General features: G+C 44.5%; 1 long non-coding RNA gene across 4 annotated transcripts in view; it reads right to left on the reverse strand.

The window, feature by feature from the left end:
• Positions 1 to 15,466, reverse strand: part of LOC133163725 (uncharacterized) — a 95,934-nt gene that overhangs the window by 51,851 nt on the left and 28,617 nt on the right. For 2 of the 4 annotated variants that reach the window (XR_009716438.1, XR_009716437.1), the window contains exon 3: positions 14,645 to 14,859. This is a non-coding gene — a long non-coding RNA (uncharacterized LOC133163725). Of the gene's footprint in view, positions 1 to 5,586; positions 5,660 to 12,749; positions 12,830 to 14,644; positions 14,860 to 15,466 lie in introns of those variants that run through there. The other 2 variants (XR_009716440.1, XR_009716439.1) reach the window with 2 other exon arrangements.

The raw sequence follows: 15,466 nt of genomic DNA on the forward strand, positions 1-15,466 counted from the left end.
TTCCAACACTTAGTGAATCATTTGGGCTTAAATAAACAGAACACATGCGCGCACAAAACAGTAGCAAAGTGGTGCGATCCAGTTTATTGATCCAAGTGACTGTCTGGGAGGGGGAAAGGGGGGTTAGTCGCCAACTAATATTTGGGCAACCCATAAGCGCCAAAAGTTTATGCGGTCATGTATCATCGCCAAGTTTTTCCTATTTTTTTTTTTAATAAAGTTTAAATGAGTTTTATTATTTATATTTATTCAATTTTTTAATCAAAAGCCATGAGAATAAATCAATGAGTGCACATCAGACTGAACTAAGATCAACATCTCCGCCAAACGTATTCATTGAGGCACGCTTAAATGTCCCCCTGCCCAAAAAAATAATAATAAAAAATAGCCCACTCTGCTCGTCTGCACCAAAGCTGTGATGTCACACGGGCTGGAGTTGCGCCGAAGACGACCGGGCCCACGGGCTCGGGATCAGAGCGGCGAGTTGCTTATTGTTCCTGACAGGAACCACGCCGGGGCCGCGAACCGGGACGCAGCTGCTGAGAACGTCGTCACATCACCAGTCGTTTGGAGCGCCGCGACGAAATCGGGGGGGTCGTGAGTGCATGTCACAAGGGAAGTGGGGATCAACTATGACTGCGGGTCGCTGTACGAACATTGTTATGATATGGAAAATGGGAACCGTTTTGACTCGATGCTGGCGGAAGCATCGGCTTTCGGCGCTTGGAGGAGACGGAGAAATATTTCAAATTGAATTATCGTGTCGCAATTTCCCCACAGTGATCTCAAATGATAATTTGAATTTATTAAGAGATGGACTTTCCAGTTCAGACTCAAATTTTCCCGTATTAACACGGATTTGAAGGTATTTGGATTCAGGGTCACTCAGCACGCGGCAAACCAAGCTCTGCTTGTCAGCGACTAAATTTAGTTTCAAAGTAACTTTGTTGGCCTCTTATCTCGTCTGCTACACGGCGGGCGCACGCAAGCGTCGAGAGCCTCACGAGAACGGGGCCGAGAGCCCCTAGATCTTCCTCTTGAGCCGCTATCTGCTCTCTCTTGACCCGGCATGTGTCTCGAAATATGCTAACGGCGGCCGACGCAGAGAACAGTCAACCCCTCCAAGATATTAGTGGGCCGAAAGGTGCTGGCCCTCAAGTGGCTCTTTTCTGCTTGAGAACACACACGGAAAAAAAAAAGGAAATAAAAAAGAACATATTCTGTGTTTCATTTAAAATAAACAGCTTTTAGAGAAAATTTTATGTGTGTCCTTCAACACATTCTTTTATGTAGCTGACCTCCAAAATAGTTTTTTTTTCTTAAACTGTGGTCAGGGACTGGGACGGGATTTTTTTCTGTGGGAGTGGGATGGGCCGGGAGTGAAAATCTACTTCCAAGTCTGCCTCAAATTCAGACTTAGTGCGGAATTCAAACAGGCTGCGATGCAGTTGGGGGCCAAGTGATCATGTGACCCAAAATTGGTCATTATTGCGACATAATGCAGCCTAAGGCCACATCCTCATCTTTAATATCTCCTCACTGCCTTGACCTGCAAGCCATATTCTGGATTTATATCTCAAATCTGCTCCCTTTGACCCACAATTAACCTTAATGAAAACGGCAAGACTCACTTTTCTTCCGCATACATTTGTTTTTCTCCCTCCCATGGCTTTTCTTTTCCAGCACGTTACGTTCAGCCGATGGAAATCAAGGTAATGACGAAGCGAAGAAAAAGAATGTTCTTTCAATAGATAATTAGGGAGATTGGTTTACCAGGGCCACTCAAAGCTCATTCACATGCGAAGGGGCCGAGGCCCGGCCCCCCCCGAAAGGGCTCCCAAGAGAGGCATCGGCCCCCAGCTTCATTTCTCAGAGCAGGTGCCTGGCAGGTAGTCAATGGAGACGGCCGGCGGAGATATACAAGAGAGTCATCCTCCCGCACAAGGGGGTCAACATCACAGATCAAGGGTCATGAGCAGAGGTCGCAAGGTCAATGTTTAGCACACACGGAAGCGGTCAGATGACTGGATATGTATCCCGGCCGGGACTTTTAGCCGGTGGCTCCGCGTGGACGAGTAGCGGATGTAGGCAAGACGTTTGGCGTTTTATTTAGCACTGTGTGATGTCACGTCTTCATTTAGCTAACGGCGCTCGGTCCATGGCACACACGCTTGAGTTAGTTGTCCAACTTTCCAAGGTTTCTATTTGATCACATATGTGTTATCAATAGTATTGATACATTTCATTTTACACTCATTCAAACTCATTGGCAGATTTCTTTTGCCGTAAATATGCTCCAAGCCGCTTCCCCTGACAAGGTGATACAGGAAGAAGAGGTCAGAGGTGACGTGCACTCTAATTTGTAATTGAATCTCAGCGTGGAAAAGCGATCAGTCATTGCCCGTGGGCTGCCATCGAGGAGGGGCAAGGAATTTTTTGCCCTCCTCCCAAGTGGTTGTCGCTGGAAACGCAGCTATGGTTTTCAAAGTCACGAGCCTTTCGCAGTGATGACACAAAGCAAAACAACTCCGTCCAAACAGTTGTACTTTACCCAGGTAGCGACCGACCGAGCGTTCTCCTTTAGCATCGGTGCCAATAAGTACACCAACCCATCGGATCTGCATGTCAATTTCTCTTGTTCTAATCAAATAGAAAGCCCGGCGAGTAAATATCTATCTTCTTATAGCCCGGGCTGTTTACAACACAGCCGCGGCTGTATAAACGACGCGTGGCAAATGAAGAATTTCTTTTAAGGCGTCGGGCATATGCCCGATATAGGAAACCCATAGCGTCAGTGGCTCCATATTGGATGCGGAGGTCAAAGGCTAGCGAAGGTCAAAGGTGTTGTTCTCCTTTCTCATCACGAAGTGCATTAACATCTTCTGCCCGTCCCGTCGCGTCCAGATGGCTCGGCGGGCCCGCGGACAGATGCTCGGCTTTTGAAAATGCACCGTCGAGAATATGCGCGGCTCCATCATCGCCACATCATATTTCAAAAGGAAGATGGATATGGATGCATAAATAAGGACAGGCTGCATTAAGTCATTGATTCTCTGCGTCTAGCTCAACTTTCACCGGAATTCTTTGAAAGAAAAATGCTGTTGACATGAAAGAAGTTTTGTTTTGGGACCGAGGGAAGAAAATGTAAAGAGATCTGAGCTGAGGACAAGAAACGGTCAAGTGAGCTGATGGGATTTGACAGAGATCGCTATTGTTAAATGAGAAGTTGACATTTAATTTACCCTGCCGCCAATCTGAATCAGATCCAGTTTAAAATGTGTTTCACGTCAAAGTTTCAGACCCTGCACACTCAGCATATTGATAATTGTGTGTATTTAGCTACTCAAATTATTTTAAAAAATAAAACTATAAGGAGCTTATACAGAGTTGGGTGAAAAAAAAAAAAAGACAATCAGAACAAAGAAAATAGTTTTGATTGATGAAAATAAAGTCAGACTATCACGAAAAAATAGGAAAAAATATAGAAAAAATATTTGTGAGATACTAATAGTTTAAAAAACGATTTACGGATGTGATGCATTCTTCGTTATGAGCAGAGTAATAATCTTATGTTGATAAAGTCCAAATATTGTCCGGAAAGCTTTTATGTGGGAAAACAGTGGGAGAATTTTTTTAATGACAAAATCTATTTTAGTACAAGAATAAGCAGACCTTTCTCTTCCTTTCGAATATTCTATCATCACTTTGCAGTGTGAGAAAAAGCTGTGGTTGGAGTGGTGCCAGTGGAAGTACAGTAGATAAATGCCTGTTTATGGGCGTACTCGGTGTGACCTCGCCTAAGGGGAAAAATAGGCAGACACTTCTTAGAAGCAACCATCAGATTGTATGTGAACTGTCTCCGAGGGTACAAGGTTTTATCAAATTGAATCTCTTAAAGTGCTTATCCTACCGTTTGTCCTATTAAAGGTTTTAACATGTGTCTCTTCCTTTAGAATAATGAGGCCTTGGAGTAAACAGCGTGGAGTTAGCCATTATCGCCAAATGTTAATTAGCCAAAGCATTAGTGTAAAAAAAAAAGGAAACAAAAGAAGCTAAATTGGCTTTTGGCTCTTTGAGTACTTATTACTGTAATATTGTATTTTTCCTCTCAACCTTTTGTGGAAGTTCATTTGTTAACCACTATATTTTGTTCACATTTTTTATGGATCATTAAACATAAATTACCTTGGAAGAATCCCTGCCAATTATTAAAAAAATAAAATCAGCATGAAATGCTCAATGTTTCCCAATCTCAACTGTCTAAAAAAATTAAGTGATATAGCAAGATGGGGAAAAAAACCTGCAGGAAAAACCAAATACATACACCAAGGTCTAGCTAGCTAGCTAACTTGTGTATTTTTGGATAGTTTGCTACCGCCTTTTGTGTGAATAAATGTCACATGCCTGCCAAAGCACGTCTGATCAATTTAGCGGCCAAATCAGCAAATCGGGGCTGTTAATCACTTGGCGTCCCGCCGGCCAATCCACATGGCGCTCTGACGGGAAACCCCGCCTCTTCGGTTGCCAGTCATTATTTTTAAGCGCGGCGAAAGCCTTCAAGGCATGCGAGCAAGTCAAACAAACGCCGCCGTTCCAGGCCGCATGGCACCCTGCCGCGAGGTTTGGCTTGGGGTGCCTCGGAGGGACACACACTTTTGTTCACACACGCGCACACACAACACCAGGCTGCCCGGAGACCTCCGACATGAACCTGCTTCTCTCACTCAGCAAGACATAAATCAGCCGGCTCTCAGCGGCCCTGCTGGCCCCTCAGCGCCATGCTGAACCTAACTCCACGGGAATCAAACGCCTGTAACAGGATACAAAAACTAATCCGGGCCAGAGACAATCGCCGGCACAGAGAGGCTGGAGGGGTGCTGATCGAAGACCATATCCAAATCCAACTCATCTTTGTCATGAGACCTTTGGCCCCTGCACAGAGGCGACATGCTATTGTGAGGTGCTACTGGTCTGCTACTGAAGATGTAACCTGTCAGGTTTCCCTCCACCCCAACGCCACCACTTCACTTCTGGACTCTCCAGATGGCTCTCTCAGCTTCCCAGTCATTCACACAAAAACAGACACACCAGTAGTCCTAAAGTAATCGGGTACAAATACTTTTTGGAATGTCACAAAACGGCTTCCTTGAATTCTGTCTAGTGCAATCATATAGACAAAAAAAAAACTAAGAAGAGTTTCACAAATACTGTAAGTGGTTGAGTAAGTAATGTCATTTCTTATAGAGGATAAAAAAATAGACGCCTGAGAGTATACTCTCACTATAGTGATATCTGTCTACAAGAATCGTTCCACCATTTGTGCGCAAAGATTGACAGGGTTGTAAAACATCAATGCTAACCGTTAGCATGCCAATCGTATTGTTTACATATTAGCATTATCCAGGCAACATTGGCTATTTTAAGCGATTGTACTTTTTTTCTTTTCAGTCAAAGCAAAACATCTGTCAAAACAATACACATACTATAAAAACAAAAATAGTTAAGTGTGAAAATTGATTTCAGAGGCTACATGGATCTTAAGGCGTCTTCCTTTTGTAGTTCTCATATGAAGAAAAAAGTGCTCACGGGCGACCACAGTAAACGATCCAGTAGCTTCCCGCTCGAGTCCTTCTGCCTGAGCGCATCCATCCCAGACTCCATCTCCCCCCTTTCGCCCCCCCCCCCCCAGCAGTGTTGCTGGAATGCCTCTGTACTCTGCTGTCCTGATAGAGTGGCCACTGTTTCAGTGCGATAACATCAGGCACCAGGGCCTGCACAGCCATGGGGCTCCGAGACACACTTTTATGACTTAAGTGTCTGGGACACATATCTGCAGCCATCAGCTCCTCTGTACACCCTCATCACATACTTGCACACATGCACTCCTGCGCACGCACAGCCACCCGCAAAGCATGCAAATGTGCGCGCAAACTCACAAACACGTCTTTGTTGACTCGGCTCCAAACGAAATCGGCTTGTGTTTGATTTGCGACACAGGCTGTGTTATTATCTGCAAATTAAGCTTTTGAGCCTTGCCTTCAAGGCAATCATTGAAAACACCCTCGATTGTAACAAGCTAGCCTAATCCTAAAATTGCTGCAAAGGTTTAGAGTGGATCAAATGATTTTGCTCATATTAAAAAAGAGGCTAATTGATAAGATGGTTTTAAGAGAAATGTAAAACATACAAATGTTCATATAAGTTTCTGTTATCTGAAGTATACAAATGGTATGTAGTGGAAATTTTTAAGATACTTAACTTGAAGGATTTTTCAATTTCCTGAAAAGTGGTGACTACAGAAATGTTCATATTGTGTGTTTTTGGGGGGGGAGGGCCACTATAGTAGATTTGTATCATATTTAGATTTGCTACTGGTTGATTCTGTCAAAACTAGGGGTAAAAAAATAAATAAAAAAAAGTTACAATTCTACCACCTCTTGTCTATGCACTCGAGCATGCTTTTAAAGCAGCAAAACCACCAGATTCATTGGAGTGAGCAGGGCCTGGACTGCATTTGAAAGCAACCTCAAAAAAAAAAAAAAAAAAAAAAAAAAAAAGACGCAGTGCACCCTTGATGGACAGCACCACTTGACTCGTCCCCACTGACGGTCAGTCACTCAAAGCAAAAGGAGGATGAGATGAGTTTCTCAGGGGAGTGAGGATAATAAAATCAGTGTGTGTGTGTGTGTCGTGAGTGGGAGCCATATTTGATGGTCTAACAGAATGAAGGTCTTTGGCGGTCTTTTAGCTAAAGCAAGCACATTTCTTTGAAGCCCAGCCACCTTGGCTGCACAAGCATTACCGGGCCCGAGCTTTTCTATACATTAAGCACAACACAAGTGCATTACGGACCGCCGCCCCAATTGTACTCTCTCTTGTGAGTATAAATATGATCCCAACAGACCTTTTGATTTGCTGTTTTGTTTTCTTTTTTTTTTTTACTCGCTTGCCCCGGCGCTGCTGCTTCTCTTCTTCCTCCCCTCCCGATCGGATTAGGATCGATTGTAGCGTAGCAGAGCCCGGCCCAGACGCGAGGACCGGGACAACGCCGTGGCGCGATTGTGCTCCTCATGCCCCGCCTCGGAGACTATTCAGGCGACTAAATAGAATGATTTGCCCTTAGATGTCAAATTTCCTCCGAGACAAGGATGTCAATACCAATTAGATTGTCTGCAGTTGCCTTAGTTACGCCAGCCTGCCCCACCGCGCCGCCGCCGCCGAGCCAACCTCCTCCACTCCAAAGACACACTCACTCTCTTTTAACATCTCACTCACATCGCTCTTTTCTTTTCTTTTCTTTTTTTTTTGTAAGCAGAGTGGTGGTCTCGGCACCAAGCCTTCAGCCTCAAATCAGTTTTATGACTGGCGCTGTGCAGACATTAGGCTAACTCCATTAGCCTCTCGGACCGAGATGGCCTGAGGGGATACTGTGGGGCCACGATGGGACTGAGTAGGTAGCCGGGTGTGTGTGTGTGCGGTGAAAGGGCGAAGGCGGGGCTAACGCTGTCTTAAGACACAGTCTTTTGGCATCTCCTTAAAGGTCACTGTCTGCTGGTCGGAGGAGGCCAAAGCCCAGCGGAGCGAGAACGTAAACAAGAGAAGGAGAAGAGGGCAGAAAAATGGATTAACGAACAAATGTAATTAGGAGGAAAGGGAGAGACTGGGAGAGAGGACTGTCTCCACTTAGAATGGTGGCTCCTGCAGGCGCTTAAGTGCAAACATGACAAACAGATGTGGCCATGGCTGGCCAGACACAAGACTACACACACTCATTAGTATACAAGTGCGCCAACACACGCATGGATACACATCTTCCCCGCTTCCTTTAACGCTACTTCACCTCTCGGAAGCACGTTGGGTGATAAGGCCGGCCGCTTTGCAAAAAGTCAATGCGACGCTGATTGCTGTGAGGTATTCGAGAAGCGGGATGGACCGTTTGGACCGAGACAATGATAGGAGAAGTTGCGGAAAATCGTTTCGACACTTTTGCGGACATGGCGTAAAAAGAAAAAAGAAAAGAGAAACCTAAAACCAACATTCCTCCGATACTCAGAGTCTTGGGAAGCTTTCCTCACGACAATGTGCTCTCTGTTTATGACAATACTCCAATATGAGGGCTTACTATCTCTGGCAAGCGGACACCATGAGACAGATTTGTCAAGATAGTGTGCGACACAACGGGCCGGTTCTGAGAAGCCCGGTGAAGAATTTCATTGAGCCAGGCCGCTCATGACGCAAGGCACTCTGGATGAGTAACTGTGAGGTAAATGCAGGTTTTGTTTGCGTGTGTGATGTATTCCCATCAAAACGGCAGGGTGCTTTAGGTTGAGCCTTGGGGTTTTATTTGAGAAGCTGTCATGTGACTGGTGGCTAGTGTCAACCTCTATTGTGACCAATCAGTACGTCTTTACGTCATTGTCACTCGTCAAGCTCGACTTGGGTTGAGCTTGAACGTGAGCGTGGAAATACGATAGCTTTCAAGTGCATTGCCGCCAGTTAATTAGAGATGATGTCATGACACTTCGTCTTCGAAATAGGCGGCAGTGATCAGTTCGGCAAATTTGACAAAAAAAAAACTTAGTCAATGCAACTTTTTTTTTTCCTTTGTATTTTTATAATAACCGATGACTTTTAAAAATCTCAATTTATGCGATTATATTATAATAGTGTTGTAGGCTTCTTTTGATTATATATAAAAAATAACCCATCATAAGCTTTCTTCATTGATTGAACAAAAAGTAAGTATGACAGCGTTTCAACTGAAGTTAGCCAAGATGGCTACTTGCCCTTTTTGCGGACTAAGAGTGAATCAATCGAGACTTGATTTATTGCCTTAACTCTTGTTTACATAAAATATATGTGCAGGGTGCTTGGCCGGCCTATAATGTTTCAGTTTGTTTTTCTATCAGGAACATGACACTGTAGACTTTTTTTCCATTTTTTTTTTTTGTCCAATGCCTAATTAGTTACTGCAATTGGCTAAAATCAATACCTTCCCGGAAAGCCTTCGAATAACGACACGTTAGCTCTGTTTTCACTTCTGTGTCATCGGGGAGCAACGAAGAAATAATGCAGTACAATTATTCATGTTAGTTAGCAGAATCAGTTTTTCGAAAAAGATTTTGGTGCAATTTGGCAGTTTTTTTTCTTTTCCAAGGTAATTTTTGGGCATATTTCCTTCAAATTTCTAACTGATGACCAAATTCAAGAATACGCAGGAGGTACGTATCAATGACGGTTACGACGTGGCAGAGGAATTTGCCCAGGCAATCCTCGACATTTTCATTCCATTTCAAAGTTGATTTAACCTCCCGGTGACACTCGTTGCAGATGCTTTGAAATGGTTGTAAAAGAATAGTTTCTGCATGATGGCGTCTGCGATTAGGCGGCACATCTGCACCGGCAACAAACACACACACACGCACGCAGGCACATACACACGCCCCCGCAACGGCCCCCTCCAATTTCAGATCTTGGTGTTGGTTGGCAGCCAAGGCAAACATTTCCCGTGAATAATTGCACGAGATTGATTTCAACTGGGCCGATTAGATGGGCTTTTCGTAAGAGAGGTAACAAAAGAGGCACGGCGTCAGGAATGGCAGGAGGAAGTCGAGGAGATGCCGAAAAGATAAACAGGAAGCGGAGGAGCGACTTTGACAAGCACGAGGATTCTATAACCGGTCCGACCGCAAGCCTTTTAAAGGTGCATTTCTGCTCGCCGCCAGCGACGGGAACGCACGTCCCGTCTAAAAGTCTCACGCGCTCGTCAGTCAAATGGGCAAAACAAATGTGCACGCTCTCCACTTATTTCTCTTTGACGCTCTGGGCCCTCCGAGGGTTTTCCCAGCTCCCTCCGTGCTGAATAAGCATGCGGAAAGTGACCATTAAATCTATTGCTGATGGAGAGACAAGCGAAGGGGGACGTCAATATTAACGTGGACAGGATTTACTTGCGCGACAGGCCGCCCCTTGCGGTGACATCATGGCCGACGCTCGACAAATTGCAATGAGGGGGTGATGACGTCAATCAAAGATTCTCATTTGTCCAGCCATTCATTTGGGATGCTGAATGAAAAAAAAAAAATATTCATAAATAATAACGATGTGTAGTGTAATTGGTGAAAAGTAATATGAAATATTGTTGGAATGATAATATTCATAATATCGTTACCATTATGACTGAAACATTTGGAATGTTTGAATGATTGAAAATGGAATCTTGGGGCCTTTGAGCAAATAAAAGTGTCCTCACAAAAAGACATCTTATGTCCAATATATGGCCACTAAGCACTCCCCCTCACCAACTATTTGAGGAAATACGGTAGGTTAAGAGATTAAAGGTTTGTTTCGCAACACCCGCTCATCTTTAAAGTCACACTGCCAACCTTTTGGCCATTATCGCTGCAATTAGACGGCGCGTAATGAAAAAAGCATGTGAACGCGCATACTCCATAAAATCCTACTTTCAGCACCTCTGAAATTAGAACTTAAGTCCCCCCAGAGGGGCTATTAGGCGACAAATCCCCGCCATTGACCAAGTTCTGCCCTCTGCCCGCTCATGACTGACACCCCTCCTCCTTCCCACCCGACCTCTTTGAAGTTCATCGCCGCGGCGACCGCAGCATCACATCCTCTCCCGAAAGCGCAAAATACCGCTCGGCCCCTTAAGTACGCCAGGGAAAGAGTGAAGGCAGGTCTGCGGGAAGGGAACCCGGACAAATCGGAAGGAGCCAGATGTTTGCGTCCCGTGCAAACTTGTGTCGACATGCGCTTGCCGTGGGCTTGCATTAATGATGGCGGGGATCCATCTTAAAAGAGGGGCGGGGGAGTACATAGGTTGCGGCCATGCACACACTCACCAAGTCACATGTGCTTGCAATAAGTTGATCCGAGCCGCTCTGATCCAACAAACAGATGCAAGAAGGCCAATGTTCTGTTGCCTAAATTGGGGGGGGGGTTTCAGAAGACGGGAGAAAACATTATAATTGGGTCCTATCAAAATTTATTTATATAGAAATTATAGCTTGACTTTTAGTAATGAATGAGGGGAGGAATTAAGCAAACAGACGAACATGTGCCTGTCGTGCAATTGTGCCGCACGCCAAAAAGTCATCACGACCGCACGGGCTCATTTTTTTGAAAATCCATCATTTTTGTCGACAATGAAAGCCGTTTTAATGATTCATCTCCAACTTTGGAAAAGGCCCGCTCATAAAAAATCATCATGATATTTTCATAGGCATTCATTATTCTCATTTAAAATTAAAATTTCCATTTGAGTAAAAAAGTAAAACTCATTGTTTGAGTGCTGCATAATAGTTCAGGGGAGTTTTATTTTTGGACATTTGGTGGAAATGAACCCTTGGCTTCTTTAATATGATAAAACTGGGAGATTTTTTTTTTTTTGTTCCTTCTAAATTCTAATCACAAACATGTTGCTCAATGTCAATTTGAAAATAAACACCAAAGTCCGCAAGCTAACCGACGCTAATGCTGCACTAATGCTAACCTAAAATGTCAACCACAATAAACAGGCTAATAGATGCTAGCATAGCACAAACAAATCCTACAACAGTACTCAGAAGCAACCCAATTGCTCATTTGTGACACATCACTCCTGGGCATAAAATACTTGTCAGAAGTGTCTTGACTGGAATAATGATTGCTTGAAGAAGAAAAAAAGAGAGCGAGAGGGAGGGATAAAAGAAGTGCAACAGAAGGGCAAGCGAGGGTGAATGAAAATGTAAAGATTGCGTGGAATGCTCGGGCCTGAACTGCGGATGAACCCCCGAACCCCAATCTGCACCTGACAGACGACGTTATTTGCATTGACATACAACCGCAAGCTAGCAGCCGATGTGTCAGAATTCCACATTAGCATGAAGAAGAAAAGCGTGTGAAAACAAATAAAAATACATCAAAAGTAAATATTTCCGCCATGAGAGAGAGTGTGGGAATATTCCACATCCCCGATAATTGCGGTACATTTAATATGTTAACATCCGGTGCCGCGTTACCTCAAACATACATTGAGGTCTGCAGGGAGTGTGCACGTGAAAGTTTTACAGTCAATCAGTGGCATTTCCAAACGGGAGGAGGAAAAAAAAAAAAAAAAAAGTGGGGAGCCAACCACTTAAGTCAGGGAAGTATAGTGCGCTTTAACAGAATTGTGCAAATTATATTTTAGGGTCATTTATGGGTTAGCGTGTCACTTGGCACTGTTGCTAGGCAGATTTCTCTCAGTTAAAATGTGAATATGAGTATGCTCTTTAAATAAGTTCGACATGAAATAAGAAAATATATTACAAATAAATACAAATGATAATAAATGAATAAATGATAGTAAATGACACTTTCAATTGTTTTGGTTTGGTTTTGTAGTTTCTTTATCCAATATACTGCAAATATAAGGCTCCAGTGAATTTTTTTAATTACTGTGAGGCCTAATAACATTTTATTTGAAAAATTACTCCTCAGTACTTAAATCAAGCAAATACAACTGAAGTATACTGAACAAAATGTAGTGCACTTGCTGACAAAAATCTATTGAAGCTACTCGAACAATTATTTCAGCGATTCTTTTGCCTACCACTAGAGGGGGCTCATGAAAGAATACGAAACACACCGGCCTAAAAAGATCCGAACGCGAGATGGTTTCATGTATAATAGCGTACGTTTCGGATCCAGATTTTACACGCGCCGTTAGCACCTTTTGTGCTCTTGTCACATCGTTGCCGGCGTGTCATCACCTTTTTCAACAGCGAGAGTGCAGGGAGCCAACGACGAGCGCCGAGCATTGCCGTCGGAAGAGCGTTTAAGCCGCCTAATGCCATGTTTGTTTTGCTACGCGCTCTCCAGACTCCCGCGCCGCCATTGGCGCGTTGGCTGCCACGCTCCTCCCCTCTCCCTTGCCCTTCATTCACTTTCCCCTCACTGGTTATTTTCTTTCCCCCCATTGGGCTTCCCCTTCATGTTGGCCTGTTTCCTCCTCCTTTTTCTGCTTCTTCTTCTTCTCCTCCCACAGGGGGCCGTTTGCATTCCTGCCAGAAGGGGCGGAGGTGTCTGCGATCGGGCCTTCATAAGGACCGGCCTACTGCTCTCCCTGGGAAAACCGGTGCCCCCTACTAGCCTGGCAAAGAGGGACCCCGGCTTCTCATTGAGAGCGCTGACAGCCGAGACAGCGTTTGTTTTTTTGCAAAGGGGTAAAAAGTGAGCACATTACTACTGCAGGAGATCCAGAAGAGTCTGCTAACATCAGAACGGGAGCAAGCAAAGGAGGTGGGGGGGCTGTTAAAGAGGTAAAGCTAGGTGGGGAATGTAGGCCCGAAATGAGTTTGGAATATGATCCACGAGCTGGAACCAGTCAACATTTCTTGACCTGACGTGCGTATGAGATAACATGGAAGCTTTCTCTCTCACACACACACACACACACACAAAATTCCACTAATCACTCGCAAAGCATTGGCAACATTTAGGGAGGCTTTCTCCCCCATTTTGCCCCCCCCCCCCCCCCCCATACTTCCTGGCGTATAGCGCTCGACACCAGGCACAGGGGCGGCGCATTGATCTTTCATCGCACCATACGTTTAAAGCTGACGGCATGAGGGGGAGCAGAGCCCCCCCCCCCCTTTTTTTTTCTTTTTTAAACGGCGGCCTGTTTGGAGCCTAACTCGGATTGTTCCCCGTTTCCTCAGATTGTTTTTTTCACTGAGTCAGGCCGCCGCGCCGGGCCGGGCCGCTCTGAAGAGGTAAGGCGGAGTTTACGCGGACGCTCGAGGCGGCACGTAACAAGCGGGACACTCATACAATGGTCACCAGCACGCTTGTTTCTTGGCAATTATGCATGCGTGTTAAAGCGCACAGAGGACACTCAGCACGCTAAGGCAACCTGCTTTGTTGAATTCACAATACGGATTTCAGGCGTACTGCAAAGTTGAATGGAGGTTTGGTTTGACACCAGTCGTTTGAAGAAAAAAAAAAATACCTGTAGAATTTATATTAGAGTAGTTATTCAATTGATCCGTTATATGGTTGTGTACCATCCTATGTTTTTTTTTTTTTTTCAAAATGCACTTTATATTTGATACAGAGTAGCCATTTAATTTTTTTGTAATTTCATCAAACACTCTTCTAAGTATTAAAAAAATTCCCGGTGTCCATTTTGGATTTATTTCCTTCCTCCTCCGGTTACAGTTCATGTGTCTCGCAATTTCAGCTATCAGTTATCAGCTTCATGTTTTCGTGTCTATCGACAAGTTGCTTACAAATTGGCAAATTATAGTTAAGTGGTGCCTCATCATTCTAAAATACAAAAATCTGCTGAAATGATCAGCATCGACGCCGTTACATGACACTTCAACGAGCGTCCATCCGAGCTAAATCTGACAGTGTGGGATCGATTAAAGTCAAGGATAGTTGTCATCAAAATTCACTTGTGAGTATAAAAAGGAAACGGTTGCTTCCTTTCGGCCGCCCCCCCAACGACAAACAGCTGCCGCACGACTCGTTTGAAGTGCACTTGATCACATGACTTCATCGCATCCTCAACTATTAATCAAAAGCGTTTTGGATTAGCGAGAGGGGAGCCGAAGAAGGATGGCTCTTAACGCAAATCAAATTGCACTTAATCGGCTCAAATTACCTTCATCAATTTGCATGAAAGCCTCGGCGGTGGTCGACGACGTCCAATCATACGGTTCATTGGCGAGCGCGTGGGCGCGGCCCGCCGCGTATCCCGACGGTATTCCATTGATCCCGCGGCCGACCGGCGGCGGGAGGAGGCGGCGACGGGCGGGCCCTGAACTTGGTCATCTCGTTCGGCGTGATATCGGGTTGCTCCGCCGGGATCTGTTCGGACTGGGAGAGAGAAACAGACTTTGGCTCAGCGGATCAATTTTCACTGGACCTTGAATCTTTCGTTTTAGGGAGTTTTCAGGCGACACACAGATGGTCGGTCACACATGACACATTGATGGAGCAAATAGTGTACTGTCACGACTGCCCGGGTTATAAATATAAACTAAATTGGGTGAAATACTGTCGCTAAGCCAGCGCCGAGTCCAAATGTGACCAAGCTGGGTTATTCAAACGGAGATTCAGGATTCATAAATGGAGGCTCACTATTTGGCAAGCAGAAGGTCATTCTCAGCTCGTGCTAGCTCGGATCCTGTTTAGGTCATAGCATTGTCACATATATCACAAACAATACTTTTAAAATGCCACTTCACAAAAGAAGTTCAAGCTACGCTAGGTTAAAGATGTGAGATTAGTATTTGGCAAAAAGTAGGTCGTTTACAGTTGCAGATTAAGGCTTAGCAATATATGGAGTTAAAAATAATGCTTGAATGCACAGACACAAATATTCAACATTCTCATAAACAGTACAAAAATTAATTACTGAATCACTTGACAATGCAAAAAGTGTGGTTTATTATTTGGCAAGTTCAAACTACTTGGAGATACA

The sequence above is a fragment of the Syngnathus typhle genome, linkage group LG12 (genome assembly GCF_033458585.1).
Source record: "Syngnathus typhle isolate RoL2023-S1 ecotype Sweden linkage group LG12, RoL_Styp_1.0, whole genome shotgun sequence".
In the NCBI taxonomy this organism is placed as follows: Eukaryota; Metazoa; Chordata; class Actinopteri; order Syngnathiformes; family Syngnathidae; genus Syngnathus; species Syngnathus typhle.